General features: G+C 37.0%; 1 protein-coding gene across 1 annotated transcript in view; it reads right to left on the reverse strand.

Annotated features, from left to right (window-relative positions):
* Positions 1 to 20169, reverse strand: part of LOC123583723 (translation initiation factor IF-2-like) — a 115723-nt gene that overhangs the window by 12865 nt on the left and 82689 nt on the right. The window lies entirely within an intron of this gene.

Below are 20169 nucleotides of genomic sequence, written 5' to 3' on the forward strand. Positions count from 1 at the left end.
TTTAAGTTCAGTTTGAATATTTTTACTTCTGATATTAAACAGATCTCAATTGAGGTCATCTATAACATTGTAAAGGTAACACATCTCACTTTCTTTATCCCTTCTAGTCTTTTCATTTTCCATCTGTTCTGAATTGCCAATTTTCTAACATGTGGAACCCTCTGAAGCTTGGGAAACTCCAATGGGTACACACTACTTTGCTGCAGCTGCTGAACCATTTTCTCTTCTTTTGATTCTACCCCACACGTCCTTTCCCTTTATGGTTGGTTCTTGCAATTCTCCTTGATGCCCAGCCTGCTTTCTCTTTAGGTCAGTCTTGAGCATTCAGGAAAGTTAAGGGACACTAGAAACATTAAAACTATATATAGCACGTATGTCTCACAACTAGAGCATGACAATCATTAACATCCTTAACGAAAGCCTGTAAATCCTGCCATAATCTAATGCCTTCTGAATTGTTGCCCCCCCAAAAAAAAATCAATTATGGTAAAGATATTTTTTATTGTGAACAGTATTATTATATTCTGGTATTTTAAAAAATCAAGAATATGGGCATAAATGATAACTCTCAGCTCTTCATAATTGCAAAAATCCTATTTCCCTAAGCCGACCATCTAGGATAATGGTCTTCACTGCATTGTGTTGATTTGAAAGCATGAATATGGAACAACAGAGCTGACCTCCATTTCCCACAGAATCTATTGTGTGTCAAATGCCAAAGTAGCCAAAGAGGCTTTACACAAGAGCCAAAAGATATTTAACCTCTTAAAAAGCATCCCTGGGGGGGGGGGGGGGCAGGGAGGGATGGGGGGAATTCCTTTCCAGTGGAATTAGATCATTTTAGCACCTTTTTCTCATATTCTTATTTCCCATGGTCTTAGCTATTTCTCCAGTTTCCAGGGTCATCCTGCAACTGTAACTCTAGCTCAATAATTCAGCTTTCCACATTTTCAGAGGAGTCCTATTTTCAAACTTGACTTTCTGTGTGATCCTAGCTCTTGCCTTTCAGGCTTAACATCATGGCCACTTTGTGTGTTCTGGTTCTGACCATGTTTGAACAACCAGCCCTGGAGAGTAAGAGCATCACACTGGGCACACAGGAAGCTAATTAATGAACCACTAGGAGTATTACCAGGTATAGTCATATTAAGATCCTATTAAAGAAAAGAATATTCTGACATTTATTCACTGGTAAGGAACACTTTATTCAGAACTATTGTGATAGGTGTCAAGACTATCACTATAGGGAAAAGAGATCAGACTCAACAGTAAATACAGCAAAGACAGCTGAGAATTTGTAGCTAAGGAGCAGAGTTGGAATGGGGAGGGTTGTCAGTGGATACAAAATTACTAAGAGAAGATTTCAAGCGTAGGGGGATTATTGATAAACCAATTTAACAGAATTCTTGTTGAAGGCAGATCAGGATGATGAAATATTGAAGGTGAAGGATGAGGAATTTGATTCGATATCAAAGGTGATCAGCTATCAAGGGTAGGGGATTTCTCTAAACTGACTTAGCAGGATACTTGCTAAAACTGGACTTGGCAGGCAGAAGAAGCTTCCAAGGACAAGGACTAGTCAGAAAGAGGGCTCAAAGGAGCCAGTCTATAGTTTGACCAAAGAGGGGGAGTCTTTGTCAGCCCACATCAGAATTTATAAACAAAAGAAAGGAAGAAGGAAGTTACCACACTTTTAAGGACTTTTCTGATTGTGGCACTGTGTCATTACATGGTACTTTATATGTATTGTCTTAATCATAAATAGGAAGTTGTCACTATTCTCACCTAACATATGAAGAAATTGAGGCTCAAAGATATTAAATAATAGGCCCTGGCATCAGAAGACCTAGATTCGATGTTGGGTTTTTCCTATAACCTTTCACCATCTCTACTGACTTTAAGCAAGTTACTTAACCTCTCTGTTTCAACTGATGTGCAAAATTGAGATAATATACCTTCCTCCCAGGTCTTTTATCAACTATTGTTTATGTGAGGATGACTCCAGAATCTCTCTCATGTTCTATTTCTAGATTCATATCTCTATCTGTCTACTAGATAGATGCTCCTGGAAATTAATATCCAAACTGAACTCATTATCTTGCTTCAAAATACCTGTTCTGCTTCCTAAAATCTTAATCTCATTAATGATGGCTATATAATTTTCCAAGCTACAAACATCAGAGTTATATTCAACTCTAGGTACTCATGACTCCCATAACCAGACACAAATACTTCCATAAGTAGATACCTAACCCTAAGAGAAACATCTGCCAAAGCCACCTTCTCGATTATGTCCTTACGGCCACTTCAGTCATGTCCTCATCACGTCACCTGGGCTGCGATGACAGTCTCCTAGTAGCCTCCTAACCAATAATCATTATCTATCCCAATCTGTCCTCTTAATTGTCATTATTGTCATATCTATTAAAACTAAATTTGATCATGTCACTGTGCTGTTTAAAAATTCTGTTAACATTGCCTACCAGTGAAATCCAAAGTCCCTAGTTAGGCATATTAGGACCTTACCAGTCAGTCAGGCTCATCTTCTTGCCACACAGCATCTCTACGCCCACTCCCCACCTAGCATCTATTCAGGGAACTCTCCCTCTGTATCACCTGTTCCTTCTCTGAAATGCCCATCCTCTAATTTTGTACCTGGTAAAATGCCTTCAACATCCAAGTCAACTGTCATCATTGTCCCTGAATTCCTTTGGCATCACCTGCACCTCCTCCAGACCACAGCACTTTGTTCATGTACCTCTAGCATAGTCCTTTAGCACAAAGGAAGTTAATGTCTCATACATCTGTTTCTCCCATCAAACTAAAGCCTTCTTGAATGCAAAGACCGTGTGTGAGGTAAGTGTGTCACACTTATATCCTGAGCCTTACTTAATCTAAAATATGAGGATACCTACAATATATTTTTTAAGCCACAAATTTATAGAAAATAAAGGAGCTCTTTTTGTCCATCATTTGAAATAAAGAGAAATAAAGACGACTACATTTCAATTGTGCACTGTTAATTCAAATTCAGTAATGTTCCCATTCATTTAAAATTAAGGAAAAATAGGGTCCAAAAAAACCTTTTCCCCTAGGATTAAAATACATTATTGTATAATTACAGATCATATTTTAAAAATTAAAGTATGATGCTTCTTTTGGGAATTGATTTCTTTCGTTCCATTTACTATGTTTATAGCATGTATGATAAGCCTCCTACAGTTATTTCCTGAGTAGTTACTAGAAAAAAAAAATTTAAATATCTTATAATTTTTCCTTAGAAATATCAGGGCATCTGGGTGGCTCAGTAGTTAAGCGTCTGACTTCAGCTCAGGTCAGGATCTCATGGTTTGTGGGTTCGAGCCCCATATCGGGTTCTGTGCTGACAGCTTGGAGCCTGGAGCCTGCTTCCGATTCTGTGTCTCCCTCTCTCTCTGCCCCTCCCCTGCTCATGCTCTGTCTCTGTCTCAAAATAAATAAGCATTAAAGAAATATCAAGTCACCACTGTCAATAACTTCACAATGTATCTTCTGGGTTACTATGAGTTTTAGTTAAAATTAAATTCTAGAGAAAGAATAAAACAATGCCATTTGCAGCAATGTGGATGGAACTGGAGCGTACTATGCTAAGTGAAATAAGTCATGGAAAGACAGATATCATATGTTTTCACTCATATGTGGATCTTGAGAAACTTAACAGAAGACCATGGGGAAGGGAAGAGGGAAAAAAAAGTTACAAACAGAGAGGGAGGGAGGCAAACCATAAGAGACTCTTAAATACAGAGAACAAACTGAGGGTTGATGGGGGTTGGGGAAGAGGGTAAAGTGGGTGATGGGCATTGAGGAGGTCACCTGTTGGGATGAGCACTGGGTGTTGTATGTAAGCCAATTTGACAATAAATTATATTAAAAAAATAAATAAATAAATAAATAAAAATAAAGTCTGAAACAAAATTAAAAAATTAAATTCTATGATAGAAAAAAGTTTTAAATTATTCTGCATAAAAATAATTCTAAATGAGTAACAAACTTCTGGATATATAAGTATGCTATTTGAAATATTCTACCCTGATTTAGTTATCAAACATCAGCTACAAATGTTCTAAACTATTTATGTTTGCAAAATATAAATGTCTTAATTATTACATAATCTACCTTGTAACATATTAAATTTTAATTATTCAATAATGTACCTTAAATTATTATATAATCTAAATAGTATATAATCATTATAATCTTTTTGATTTACACTGACCCATCCCAAGTTACTCTGAACTACAACTTAAATTTGTAGTGATATTTAGAACTTTTTCTAAGCAGCATCTTTTTTTTTTATCTTTTCTTTTAAATCCAGTATAGTTAACATAGTGTTGTATTAGTTTCAGGTATACAATATAGTGATTCAACATTTCTATACATTACTCAATCTAAGCAGTGTATTTCAACAGACAGAACCATGTGGATGTTCTACTTCTTGTTCTTTGCTGTAGAACTTAACATATATTCCTGACTTATATTTAACAACTATACTATATTGTAAAGAGTGTTTTATTTACACACTTTCCCAAAAATTGAAATGCAACTTTCTACAGTTCGTTTTCCCAACACCGTTCCTCTAGATGATATGGCCTGGTCAATTTCATTTCTGTGAAAAAGATAACAGAAATTTTATCTAACTTTCAGGTATATTTTACATTGTCAGAGTTTGCTAGCTGCCTACTCAATATCTATTCTCTTCTTCTTCCCTATTAAGTGTAATTACAATTTTGTTGGCAGCATCCAGGTGCTCAAGAGAAAAAGTATCTACATTTCCCAACCTCCCTTGCTAAGAGGGTGGCCATAGGACATAGACGAGGCCAATGCTATGGAAGTGGAAATTATTATTAGGGCTTCTGGGGAAGTTCCAGTAAAAGGGAATCTAATTCAGCTGACATAGTCATTTTTGTCCTTTGTTCTTCCTCCTCCTTCCTTAGGCCTTGACAGAGGGCCAAAAGAATTACAGACATCTCAAACCCTGACACCAAGAGTCACCAAGCCAACTTGAGCGACCAGACTTCTCATTACATAAAAAAAAAAAAAAACCCAGACTTTATCTTGTTTATGTCACTGTTATTTGAGTTTTCTGTTTCATGCAACTGAGCTGAATCCCTGAGAAATCTGTACTAACCCAGTAGTGTCAGTTACTAGACCCACCCTACAAACCTAACTGCACAAAAGAACATTATTTTTCACATATGGATTTTATTAAGTTTTAAATTTCAGTACCTTAATAAAAGTCATTAGACAAATCCAATTCTGTTTATGTATGAAAAAACTTTTGAGAGTGGGTCCCAAAAAAAGAGCACAATCATAAAAGAGACAAGACAATGAAAGGAAGGTCAGCATCCTCGAAGATAGATTCCTCCACAGTAGAGCACTGAAAAAAAATTAGGCAGAGTCCAACAGAGCTGGTTCTGAATATAATGGCTATGCTTAAAACAAACAAACAAAAAAACTAAGGAAGGAAAAGACCATGAACAGCAGAGCCTTTGAAATGTGTACAATGTTATGAAAATAATTATTTGTTCTATGTATCTATTCTTTACATTGTAGCTCCATTATTTTGTTTAAAGTCCCCAGTATGTCAGACATAGTCATACATACCAGTCATATATGAAAGATTTCAGATACATTTTCACATTCATTGAATATGTTTTAAATGCCTACTATGTGCCAGACACTTTTCTACACTGGAGATATGGCTATAAAGGAGACAGGTAAAGCTTCTGTCACTAAGGAGCTTATAGTCTGAAGGGAAGGAAAACAGATATAAACAAGTTAGACAGTGGCAAGGGCTGAAGAGGAAAAAAGGAATGAAGGGGTTTAAGAAGTCAGGAATAGGTATGATTTTAAATGGGACAGTGAGGAAGCCTCGATGAGAAGATGACATTTAGTAAAGATACAAAGGGTATGAGGAAACAACTTATGTTGATATCTAGGGAAAGAACATTCCATGCTAGGCCAGTGGGGGATGCCAGGATAAGCAAAAGCAGAAGTTGGGAGGCTGAAGTGCTTACTTCAGGGTACAGTTGGAGGCCAGCAGGGCTTAGATTTTAGAATAAAATTTTAGAATAATGTGATGGTGTGACATCTCATGCACCACATCCATTTGCTTAACATTCATCCATAACATAAAAAAACTTACATTTGACCCTTCTAGTTTCCAATGATTTTTGGAGGGTTTTTTATGTGGAACATTTTATAAAATAAAAACAACAGTAGAATTCTTGATATATCATGAGAAAATTTGTGTTTAAATACCTGGTCAGAAAGAACTACATTTTCATATTGTTACCAATGTTTAAAAAGTGATGGCACTCAAATATTTCTTATACTTTTTAAATCTCAGGTTTTCAGAAATGTGCTGCACATATTAAGTACTAGATTCAGCCTTTAGAAGATTTTTATCCTGTAATACAAGTAATTTTCTGAAAGAGTATTGCTTGTGTGGAGAAAATTAAGCGCCTGTCTCAATTTAGGAGTATGTCTGAAAGAGTCTCCCTTAACAGGGTTATATTCTTAGGGGTCAGAAATAGTAGATTGAGGTTTGTAATGTGTATCAAAATGGAAATTTTATTTTGATAGACTTTATATCATTCCAATTGCCCCGCTGAAATGTAGACATAGGAATACTAAAATCTGCTGCATTAAAATTTTAAACTCATTGCTCTAAAATGAATGTATCTGGACTGCCTATCTGTGTGGGGTGAGTCATTTATCCTCTTATTCTCCCACAGAGAATTTGATTGCATTCAAACTACCCAGCTGGAGAATTCAGCTACCTTTGAAAAAGTTGATATCAAGGATCTGTGAAGAGTTCTCCTACCCTGTGCAGGAGCTTGAATGTGGCCTGAGGTAGCCATCATCACCTCTTCACAGCTAAAAAAGCCAGAAGAGGCATCCTGCCATCTTGTTTAGGTATTTTCAGCCTTTGGGAATGTACCACTCTAGAAGATGAGAGAACCAATTTTAGTACGTTCATGCTTATTTTCAAAATTGTTTGTGTTACTTTGACTCATCTCTCCCTCAATATTCATATCAATTAAGACATACCCAATTAGGTTTCAGAACTTTAATTATTATTAAAACCATTTAATTCAATCCATTAGTCCTCAGGTTGCAGGATTCTAAAATAAGTAAGTAATGATGACTGTGTGTTTTGTACATCTTTGTCTTAAAAAATAATACAGAGCCTACTCTTGAATGTATTTGTAATAGCAGGTACTATTCTGAAAACTCTAAAACTATTAATTCACTTGATCCTCCAGCCAGCCCTCAGAGGTAAGGGCCATTATCACCCTACAGACAAGGAAACTAAGTAACATGGAGCTAAGTAACTGCCCAGCATCACACAAATGGTAAGTAGTAGTGCCAGGATATGGACCCAGAACTGTCGGTTCTAGACACTGCAGTTTTAGCCATGATGCCATGCTGTTTAGCCTAATTTCTCGGTGCTATGTTTTCTTCAAGTGAAATATGGCTACAAAATTGTGAATCCATTATTCTTCAGATATGTAATTATGCATAAAGGCACTGCTAGTGAGAGGTAGCCAAGGTAGTCACCTGATAATAGGAAATGTAAGCACATATCCATGCAAATGTATTTAACACTACCAACATGTCAACTACTGTTAAACAAGCCAACTGTGTAGAAATTCCTATGAGTTTAGAAGAAAAATTCCTAAACCAAGGGTATTTGTAAATGGTTCAAATGAGAATGGGATTTGAGGTGTTATTGAAAAGACAGGAATAGGATTTGAGAAAGAAGAGGCATAGAAGGGAAGGACAGCTTGAGCAAAGAGCATGAAGGAGCAAAGCATACAATTGTTAATGGAACAGCAGATATACCAACTGCTGGAAAATTGGGTTCACCAGCACCCACTGACACTCTAAGGATTTGTTCATTGATGTATGTAATGTTCTCTGAACATCTTGGAAAAAATAAGTATTTAAATTAAGCCTATCACTATTACTTTTGCTTATGGATTTTTCTTTCACTGAATCCTAATACTCAAAAGTCAGAGAAACTGCTGGCTTTAGAAAACTGGAACCCTTGGCTTCTAGATCATTCAATTACAGAATCAGAAAATTAGAGTCAAACCTGTACTCTAATCCAGCCCTAACACTTACTTTCCTGAGAGTTACTTAAACTCTCTAAACCCATTTCCTTCTGTATAGTATGAGAGAATAGTACTTCTCATTTCTGTATTGTGGAAGAATTAAGATGAAATAATATTCATCATTCCCTGAGTATTGGTATTAGAGTTTGGCCATAGTAGGCTCTCAATAAATGTTTCTCCCATCTTGCCATCTCCTTTACACACACACACACACACACACACACACACACACACACACACACACACACTTCTAAGGAGATTCTTAGGATTATCCAGTATATCCTTCTTGATTCAGTAATGAGAAAAAACTAGTAATGTGAAATTATATATCCCAAAACAATCTAAAGATACAAGACTAATTCTGTCTCTTTGTTTGATTTTAACTTTGAGCTTGCTGGAGCTGAGATTTGCATTGTCTTTCCATTGACTATGAGCACATTTGAAACTACCATTGGAAAAGACACCCCTGCTCTAGGGGTGAGTGCTCCTGGAAGCACTCTGGCTACTCCATCTCAGCAGGAGCTGACCACTGACTTCCCAACTCCCTGGGCCTGCAGATCACATCCTTAATATATGCTTTCCTATGTTATTTTCTTTCTAGAAACCTGACAACATGTCTAATAAAAAACCATTTTACCTAATGCTAAAGTAAAAAGATTTCTGAAGGCATTTCATTACATTTATGTTGTTGATTAAGCAAAAAATAGAACCAACTGAACTCATTAACCAAGTATATTCAATTCAAGTTTCCTTTCTTGTTGATTCCTTGAGTCCTGGCCAAGTCTTTCCTCCTTACCATGTTCTTCTCCTCCATGCTCATTCTCGGTTTTGTGCCCAAATCTAGCCTTGCTTCTTTCCCATCCATGCAAGTCCGAGCTCTTTCTTGGCTCACCTTGTCACTAGGGTAACAAATCCTACCTACCCAGATTTGGTAGCAATAACTATCGTATTCAGATTTGCCTACAATGTGATCAACTCTCTGCCTGCCAAACTATAATGCTTCCTTAGTGAAGTCATTGTTTCCTAGTCTACTTCTTCAAAGACAAGTGAACATTTCCTATAGCTCTACATCCCCTTTAATAACAATAACCACAATTGTTTAAAAAATGGCTAGCTATCATTGATGGATCCTGTTATGTGTAGCATTTCTCTACATTTTTTGCATCATTGCATTTAAGTCTTATAACAACTCTATGGTATGAGTATTATTATGTCAACTTTACAGATTAGGAAATTGACAAGTAAGGTTATTTTTTTTAATGTTTTATTTATTTTTGAGACAGAGAGAGACAGAGCATGAATGGGGGAGGGTCAGAGAGAGAAGGAGACACAGAATCTGAAGCAGGCTCCAGGCTCTGAGCTGTCAGCACAGAGCCCGATGTGGGGCTCGAACTCACAGACCGTGAGATCGTGACCTGAGCTGAAGTCAGACGCTTAACCGACTGAGCCACCCAGGCACCCCGAGAAGTAAGGTTATTAAATAACCTGTCAGGCCTCACAGCTAAGAAGTGGCACAGCCAGGACTATCTGACTTCCAAGTCCCCAGGTAGGCATAGACAAAAGTGACTCAGAGCACATGCTGAAGGAACACTGTGCCTCCAAAGTATTTTCTCCACTTTTACATTTTCTACAAAATAAGTTCTGTAGACCCTAACCCTTATTTTTCTCAAATTCTAGCTTTTCTCAAAGCTTCCTGCTCCCTTTACAGCCTGTTAAGTACTCAGCTTACACATCAGTGTCCCACATGCCTGACACATGCTCATCTATCAGACAGTATTCTCACTCAGCATGGGTATTAGCATATCTAAAACTCATATCTCTACTTACAATGATGCCTATTTCCTGCTCAGGAGTTAAAATATCCATACATAGATGAGAAGAGGGAATTTGCTACGAAATATCACTAGATTGCCAGTCTGTAGCGTTTGAATACACAATTTGTACAGAGGTAAAAACTTGTTAGTCATCTAAGTTCATTTAGTTTTATTAGTTGTTGCTTTAAATTAAAAAGTTAGGGCTAATTACATTTTGATAATCCCTAAGCCACTTCTGGCAGACTAAGCCTAGTACACATCTGAAAATGACACTTGTATAATAACTGCTTGTAAGACAAAACTGGGGATTAAAACTATAAGCTTGCATTTTAATGTTCAAATACATAAAAGGAACCAAAATAATAATGCAGATATCCTTTGTTACACAGAAATTTTTCATGTAGAATTTGGAGATTACAGAATTAAACCCCAAAGAAAAGCCTCAATACCCAAAGAGTCAAAAGAAAAATAAGAGCAAAATAGACTTGAGTTTTGCTCAGTATTCATCCATAAGAAAAACATGCCTACTCCTCCTTATATGCTTTTTAAAAATGAGGTTGGTTGAAGAATGAAATTTAATACTTGGAAGATCAACAGCTACCCGGGGTAAAGAGGATAAGTGTGTCAACCAACATGCTGTAAATTTCACCTATCTGGAAAAAAAATTCTAATTCTTGTGACACAAGTGTTGTGTCACAGCTCATTGTCAATGGGACACTGGCTTCAGTCATACTCCTAGTAACAGTAGCACCTTTCCCCATCCTCTTGTGAACATTGGTATGGCAGTTGGATCAGAAGCCACATTGAGAGAAGAGTCTGCATCTATGAGGGAAAGATTCCTTGGTACAAAGCTAACCTGATCAATGACTTTGGCTTTGACACAGTCTTTCTATGACCAACTAAGCCTGCTGAGTTAAGCTAAAAACAATACAATAGCTCTTTTATACTCATCCAGTTTTACTCAGGCACAGTATCATACAAGACACCTGATCAAAGAACCCAAAATAAAACCTTCCCATTTTGCTTTTGCACATATGAAATCCAAACACCTCATTCCCACGGTCTCATTCTAATGACTCCTTCTATACATTCCAATTCAGACAAGTATGCCTAAACCACCTTATCCTTCCATCCATCTCACATCACTGGCCCAACTCAGGCAGAGCATAGAAGATCCACTCACCCCCTGTCTTCCAAGTCCATTAGAAGATCTTTTTATCAACACAACTCTTCAAAACCTACCATTCTACTTACTACTGAGCTTAGAAATTGAATCACATGCCTTTGTCTTCTACCTAAATCATGACCCCACCAACATTACAGGGATTTTTTTTAAGGTGTAATAAATAAGGGTAAGGAGAGAGAGGGGTGAGGTGAGTACTGAAAACAGGGAACATGACTGAAAGTCTGTATGCAAAGGAGTTTGGCCCTCCCCAGGCATACTCTCTCACTGCAAGCAGCCAGGTTTCTAATTCCACCACACTCAACCCCATCCTGCTCACCAGTGGAGACCAGTAGCTAATTCTCTGTAGAATAAGCCTGAGAGGATTTAGATTCAGAGGCAGAGAACATGAGTGAGGCAAAGTGCTGGAAACAAAAAGTCTACATCCTGAATGCTGGGACCAACTAACCTTTAATTTCAAGCTATTCGCAGAATGCTCACAGTGAGGTGTATGGCCCCTGATTACAAACTGAAGTTTTCTCAGGGGTGCCAGGGTGGCTCAGTCAGACTTACACTGAGGTTGTGATCTTGCAGTTTGTGGGTTTGAGCCCCACGTCGGACTTGCTGCTGTTAGCACAGAGTCCAATTGGGATCCTCTGTCCCTCCCCCACTCACGCTCTCTCTTAAAAAAAAAAAAAAACTGGGTAGGGGCGCCTGGGTGGCGCAGTCGGTTAAGCGTCCGACTTCAGCCAGGTCACGATCTCGCGGTCCGGGAGTTCGAGCCCCACGTCGGGCTCTGGGCTGATGGCTCAGAGCCTGGAGCCTGTTTCCGATTCTGTGTCTCCCTCTCTCTCTGCCCCTCCCCCATTCATGCTCTGTCTCTCTCTGTCCCAAAAATAAATAAACGTTGAAAAAAAAATTAAAAAAAAAAAAAACTGGGGCACCTGGGGTGACTCAGTCGGTTAAGCATCGACTTCAGCTCAGGTCATGATCCTGTGGCCCGTGAGTTCAAGCCCCGCATCAGACTTTGTGCTGACAGCTCAGAGCCTGGAGCCTGCTTCGGATTCTGTGTTTCCCTCTCTTTCTGTCCCTCTTCTGCTTATGCTCTGTCTCTCTCAAAAACAAATAAACATTTTAAAAGTTTTTTTAAAGAAAATTGAAGTTTTCTCTAACAAAAACTGAACAGCCCCAGAGAAAGTACCTACAGATGCTGACATTTGAGAACTATACCCCCTACTCAACCCAGCTAAATGTACAGCCCACTTCCCCAATAGCCTTAAAATGACACCCACTGGTAGATAAAGCCTTGCCTCACAAACAGAAAGCTTCCAATCAGCCTTTTAGTGCCTGCTTATAAATATAAATGGCCATTTGAGAGTCACCAGAAGGTTAAGAAAAGTCTCTAACACAAAAGACAGAGAAGAAAACCAACAGAGAGAAGACAGTAGTCTGGAAGAATACAAAACAGATAAAATTCTATAAATAATGTCTTAAATGAGGTAAAAAAAAAAAAAAAGATAGCACTTTTAAAATGATAATGTTTTTTACAAAGGTGAAATTAGAGAAAAGTAAGAGCCCTAATAAATTAAAACATGATGGTATAAATTTGAATTTTTTAATAGTTTGGAAGATAATGTTGAAGAACTCTTCTGGAGAGTAGAACAAAATGGTAAGGAGTCAGAAAATAAGGAGAAAAAGATTAAAGATTTAGAGTATTCTTTCAGGGTATTTATTGTCTAATAATAACTCCACAAAAAGAGAAGAAAGGAAATAATCAAATAAATAACTTAAGACAAATTCCCAGAACAAAAGTATATATCCCAGATTTAAAAGGCAAACTAAGTGCCCAATGTTATGAAACACACACACACACACACACACACACACACACACACACACAGACACACACACACACACACACACACACACACACACACACTAAAAGACTTAGCACTGTGAAATTCAGAACACAAATGAGAAAGATCACAAAACAATCCAGAGAGAAGTACAGAAATACATATGTGTATGTGTGTGTATATGTATATGGCACAGGAAACAGGATAGCAAGTCTCAACAGCAATGCTGGGATAGAGAATATAAGGAGTCAATGTTTTCATTGACTGAAGAAGATAGAGTTTTAATCCACAATGCTATATCAAACAAAACTATTAATCAAACATAAGGATGAGATAAATATATTTTCAGACATGCAGAAAAGCATAAAAATTATTTTTCACACATCCTTTCTTAAGCAGCTAGTGAAGAATTTATTTTTATAAAACAACAAAGGAAGACATGGGACTCCAAAACATAGTCCATCATTACGGTGGCAGCAACAGAAAGATATTTACAATGTACAATTCAGAAATTCTAATTTAAGAAGAGAAGAATACAAAATATAAAAAAGCAGTCTTTTGACAGGGTTGGAGAAATAAAATGTACCAACTTCTAATACTATATTTCCTTCACTAAAATTATCTCTTTTCTTGTTTTAACCCTTCTTAAAGTCAACAGTGCAAAGAATTCTAGAGGATGCAAAATGTCTCTTCAAATATGAAAAAGATCTTGGTATCTGAACCAGAAAATATTGAGGGCTTACTGTTTTCTCAAATTATTTGAACATTTTATTTATCTTCCATGTATTTCCTAGGCTCCAAAACTGATATGTGAGACTAGGGATATAATTTATCCACCATTATAACTCTTAAAGTCCTCAACATACAGGAAATGCTTAGTAAAGAAGTGTGTAATACACATGATTTTGAATGTATCATAATTAAGGTGTAGTAATTCCTGTGAGTTGCTATGCCAGGTGTGAAGATTCTTAATGGTGCTACAAGGGAAACTATCAAAGAATTGCATAATGAAGACCCAATAGAAGTAAACAAATCAAGTGGGGCACATCAGCATTTTGAGGAACATGTTAGAAGAAAGCAGACCTTCCCTACATATCAAATGATAGAGATGTGCTATTTAAAGACTATACTTTGAGTAAATACTAGGCAAAAACTATGAGATTTCTGTGATTCTGATTAGAGTCCCAAAACAAAAAACTGACAATCCACAAGGGATAGTATGAGAAATGTAGGAGTATATCCCTGAAATGAACAGAAGGAAGAATGGTAAGAGAAAGGAAGGAAGAAGAAAGGGTGTTCAGGAGACAGAAAAGGAAGGAGACTTGAAGAGAACTGAGAAGAAGGGGAAAAAAGGAAAAGGAAATCCAAAAACAACAGAATACTCAGAACTATTTTCTTAAAGATTATCATGAGTACCAGGACTCTAGTGTCAGGTGCCATGCTAGGAATTAACGATTTAATAATGAACTCTATACCATGAAAACTCTACCCATGGAGTTTAAGATTTCTGTATAGCTGTGTACGTACCTAATAAAACATTTACTTTTCTCATGTCCTTGTTTTTAATAATTTGCAACATATATTTTTGTGTTTTAATTACAACCCAAAATAAAGAAACCATCTAGGTTGGTTTTACCTGACCATAATCTGGATTTAGAGATAGGGGAGGAGGGATGCCAACTATATAAAGTCAAATAAGCAGCACTCTACAGGAGCATGTTTTCCTGAGATTTATTTTTTCTGGGTGTACTACATATTACAGTTGCTGATTTGTTTTTATTGCTGCTGTTGATGCTAAAAGGGACATCTGGAAACTAGGGATTAAAAGTTTTCAGCTCCACATGAGCTCAAGGTTATAGCCCCAGACCTTATGCAAGTAACTAATCAATTTTGCCAAGGTTCTCACTAATAGAATCTGTGAGATCAAGACTGGTGTGTCAAGGGTCTCTTGTACTAAGATATATTTTAAAACCTACAGTCTTTTGGAATTCTGTTTTCCTCTGTAGCCCACTAAGCCACTGGGATATACTGAAGCAGGATTTCAATAAAGACTAAGCTCTCATTTTATATGCAGAATTGGAACCAGAGAAGACCTGAAATTCAGTCATAAGCAAGTGTTCAGGCAAGTTATTTTATGCATCTCTCCTACACACAGACTAGAAACTATAGCTCTAAAATTGATCCCACTGGGACCTGAAGCAAAACATTTTGCAGGATGAATACAATGCACTAATTGCTCTCCTCTATCCATTTGTTCCCCATCCTTTTATGGTTTTCCTCTTCTCCCCTTACCTCTGCCTCTTGGTGATCTCTCGGGAGAGGGATCTTGATTCCCTTACAGAATCAAGAGGATATACCCATATGTAAGGTATTGTCTGAAATAAGAACGAAGAGGACAAAGAGCACTTTCAAGAAAAGAATTCCTTAAAAGCTATTTCACATTTGAATATGTTTTCATTTACCAACTTGTGCAACTGAATCCTTTAGAGACCAGAAAAAGAAGCACCCCCAATTCTTTTATAGAAGATGAACAAGGTCATTCAGCCCTTTATGTCTTCGTCTCCTTCTCTTAAGCTACCTTAATAAAGAAGTGAATTTCCCTCTCCTCTTTTTATTTTCATTGTGTGTGTCAAAGCCTCGGATGCACATTTTGTTATTCTGGAGTCCTTGTTGGACAAAGATATTTGAGATGTGAGGGGCATGTTAAGAAACCATTTATAGTTTATATAACAGAGCTTTAAAAAGCCCAGGGTCAACACAGCAGTGTCTATTTCACCTAAAGCCAAATTTTTGAGCCAAGGGAAAAAGAGAAATAGTGTCCTGAGTTTTATTTACCACATACCGATAATTCAAAGCAAAACAAAAATAGCAGAGTCTAAATGCGCTATTACTGACACTTCAATGCAGGGGGAAAAAAAAGATTTTTGAATGTACAAAGTGAAAATTTTTTAAATTACAATGCTTCAAAAATTGTTATTTGACAATGCTTCTGTGTCCTGGCTTTAATTTAGAAAAATCTCTAGAGCCAGAATTCCCCTTTTCTAAAATAGTCTAAACATCTTTATCCTGAAAACTTGGTTCCTAAACATCTTGGTGATGGTGGTGATGATTATAAGAATTTACTTCCAAAAACTTTCATTTTTCTCAAAAGACATTAGAATGAGAAAATAATATTGGTTGTCAGTAACTTAGATTCTAAGACTTTAGTTTGCCTACACAATTTTGTTCTTCTCAGCCAGGAGACTGAAACAACAGAAATTCTCGTATCTTCAATTAATACTCACCTTAAAGGAATCTGAGTACCGACTACTTTTGGCAAACTCCCAACCCAAGAGGCACCCAACTATAAAAATTTCCATGAAGTCTGAGTCATACTCAGAAATAAAGGGCTAAATAAGAAATGTGCCAATGTATGGCATTCGGGTGGAAGAGAATGCATAAATGGGGGAGCTTCTTTGAAAAGGGAATTGAAGTTGCATTTGCAGATGATAGAGATGGTCCTGTCAGTCAGTCACCTCGCACCAATCTATCTAACCCATTCTCTCTCTTTCCCTGTTCAGATACTTTCTTCCCTCTGCTAACTCCTTTTCAAAGGAAATTGAGGTCAGGAAAAGATAGAAAACATACCATATATAAAAGATTTCACCTCTTTAGTTCACTTAACTTTAACTTCTGCCCCTACATACATTTTAAAGAAAATTCCCCCTTCCTGCTCTCCAAATGCAAAATGGTTATTTCGTTGAACTAACCCAAAAGGAACTTTTGGGGAGGGTTTGTGATCATAGTGGCCATTAGGCTTGGGAACGCAGTCACCCTATGTTGCAACCCTCAGCCAAGTCTAGTGAAGGGGCACAAATCCAGGCTCCTCCTCCTCCTCCTCCAACCAGGGGATCTAACAACAGTCATCCAGCACCTGGAGAGTGAGGGAGTAGCCTGCATGCTTGAGCCAGCCTGCTGGGCCTGAACCCCAGCTCTGCTGTTTGCTGTTTCAACATGAACAAGTACCGATCTGGATATTGTGGTTGCTGATAATAATTTAGTACCAATATTCATAGTGTTATTATGACGTTTAAGTAAGGGAACACTCATGAAGTGCCAAATACTTAGGATAGTGCCTGGCTTACAGGTTATGTTAAATAGCTTGTCAAAATAAAATTTAGGCTTGTTAAAATAAATTAGTTTTAAATTTTATACCGTAATTTATGTATCACCTGCATTTGTGATTAAAATAGAATCAGTCACTTTTGCTACTTTACTTTTTCTTTTTTTTTTTTTTTTTTTTTTTAAGTAGGCTCCACACCTAGCCTGGAGCCCAGCAGAACTTGAACTCATAACCTTGAGATCAAGACTGGAGCTGAAATCAAGAGTCAGACACTTAACTAACTGAGCCACCCACACACCCCTATTACTTTACTTTTGCAGTTTTACATGCTTGGCATCAGAGCCCTTTTGGCCCCATTTTTCTACTTTATACAACATAAAATTAAACTCAAATTGTATTTTTTAGATAAGCATCTTGTCTCTTCTTTTTTTCCCTAAACATTACATTACCTAGCAAAAGAGCTTAAACTTGAATGGACTACTGCAAAAATCAACTTTCTTAATAACATACAATTTTGTTCTAAATGACATAGGGAAACCTATATAGTCTAGGTTCTTTCCCTCTAGTTTTTTCATTTGCAGACTGTATTTCCAAGCATGAACACAACTAAGTAGAAAAAAAGAAAGAAAGAAAGAAAGAAAGAAAAACCTGTTTCAGTTACTGAACCTTATAAGCCAGTTCTAAAAGATGCAACTAAAGGTGCCATTTTCCATCAAAATAGCTATCTTGAATGCATTTCATTGTAATACTTTCAATTTGGGGTGGTATTCTAATGGAAGGAAATGGAAGCCAAGGCCAGTTTGAACAGTGCTGTATTATATGCTATAATCATGACTCAGTGTGATTTGACTTAACCAGGTTCAATACTAGCTACACAATGCATTCCATCATGAACTTCAGATTTTTCTCTGCAGTAAAACTCTTTGAATCTTGATTTCCAGCCAGCATTTGCATCACCTGTTGTAATTCCTAATTAGTGTGAACCAAAACATGCCAATGGCCAAAGTCTCATACATATTCAGAAGAAAGTCAGTCCAGTGACCTTGCTCAGTAAGGAAGTACAGATCAAGCACTCAAGGGAAAAAGAATGCAGATTATTTCTAGATATAAAAAAAAAAGTTTTCTGGAAACAAGGTATTTAAAGTTCTCAACTCAATATGAGTTTAGAGCTAGAGTACCAAACCTCAGGACAATAACCAATCAATTTAGCCACAATTGTCCAATCGCCTTTGTAAGGTTGAGACCAGAAGGTCAAAGGTCTGCCACAACAAGATTTATTAAGTCATTGTTCTGTCCATCCTCTGCTCAGGTTCAAGCTGTGATCAATGAAACAGTGTCCATCTAAAGCCCTGACATTCAGTATTCAGTATGGATGTTTCATAAAATTCAGCATGTTAAAGATACATAGTGATTCATTTTCCAATTTAAAAGAATAATTTAATGGCAAAGCCTTCACTTCACAAAACTTGAAAGCTATTTTAAAGGCAGATTAATACGCTTGTGAAGAAATTGCTCAGGAAAATCCCCAAAAGAAAAGTTTGAGACCATGTCAGAATTGTTTAATTGAGCATTCACTGTCTAATTAGAATTATGTGATTTCAGTAATGTTCAACATTCATAAAGTAAACCAGAATCCTTGTACTGTGCAATCTCACATTAAAAAAAGAAACAACAAATCTAAAAGGATCAATTAAGATGGTAAAGAAGTAGAATTAAAAGCCGCAACAGATTTTAGAGTATCCCATATAACAATCTGCTTTCATGTTAAGAAAACAGACAGAATGAGATACCACCGTACACCTGACAGAATGGCTAACATTAACAACTCAGGCAACAACAGGTGTTGCTGAGGATGCAGAGAAAGAGGATCTCTTTTGCATTGTTGGTGGGAATGCAAGCTGGTGCAGCCACTCTGGAAAACAGTATGGAGGTTCCTCAAAAAACTAAAAATAGAACTACCCTACAACCCAGCAATTTCACTACTAGGCATTTATCCACAGGATACAGGTGTGCTGTTTCAAAGGGACACATGCACCCCCATGTTTATAGCAGCACTATCAACGATAGCCAAAGTATGGAAAGAGCCCAGATGTCCATCAATGGATGAATGGATAAAGAAGATGTGGTATAAGAGAAAGACAGATACCATATGTTTTCACTCTTATATGGATCCTGAGAAACTTAAAAGAAGATCATGGAGGAGGGGAACGGAAAAAAAAAAGTTAGAGAGGGAGAGATCCAAACCATAAGAGATTCTTAAACACTGAGAATAAACTGAGGGTTGATGGGGAGTGGGAGGGAGGGGAGGGTGGGTGATGGGCATTGAGGAGGACACCTGTTGGGATGAGCACTGGGTGTTGTATGGAAACCAATTTGACAATAAATTTCATATTTAAATAAATAAATAAATAAATAAATAAATAAGATGTGTTATATATATATATAATGGAGTATTACTTGTCAACCAAAAAGAATGAAATCATGCCATTTGCAACTACATGGATGGAACTGGAGGGTATTATGCTAAGCAGAGAAAGGCAAAATCAGTCAGAGAAAGACAAAAATTATATGACTTCACTCATATGAGGACTTTAAGAGACAAAACAGATGAACATAAGGAAGGGAAACAAAAATAATATAAAAACAGGGAGGGGGACAAAACAGAAGAGACTCATAAATATGAAGAACAAACTGAGGGTTACAGGAGGGGTTGTGGGAGGGGGGATGGGCTAAATAGGTAAGGGGCACTAAGTATTTTCTAATAATACTCCTGAAATCATTGTTGCACTATATGCTAACTAATTTGGATATAAATTTTTTTTTAAATGAAAATAAAACAAGTTAAAATAAATAAATAAATAAATAAATAAATAAATAAATAAATAAAATGTATTCTTAAAAAAACTTAAAAAAAAAAAAAGAAAACAGATTTAGAGACTGTTTAAGCATCTGACTTCAGCTCAGGTCATGATCTCACAGTTTGTGGGTTCAAGCACCATATCAGGCTCTGTGCTGACAGTTCGGAGCCTGGAGCCTGCTTTGGATTCTGTGTCTCCTTCTCTCTCTGCCCTTTCCC

This window comes from Leopardus geoffroyi, chromosome B3 (assembly GCF_018350155.1).
Source record: "Leopardus geoffroyi isolate Oge1 chromosome B3, O.geoffroyi_Oge1_pat1.0, whole genome shotgun sequence".
In the NCBI taxonomy this organism is placed as follows: Eukaryota; Metazoa; Chordata; class Mammalia; order Carnivora; family Felidae; genus Leopardus; species Leopardus geoffroyi.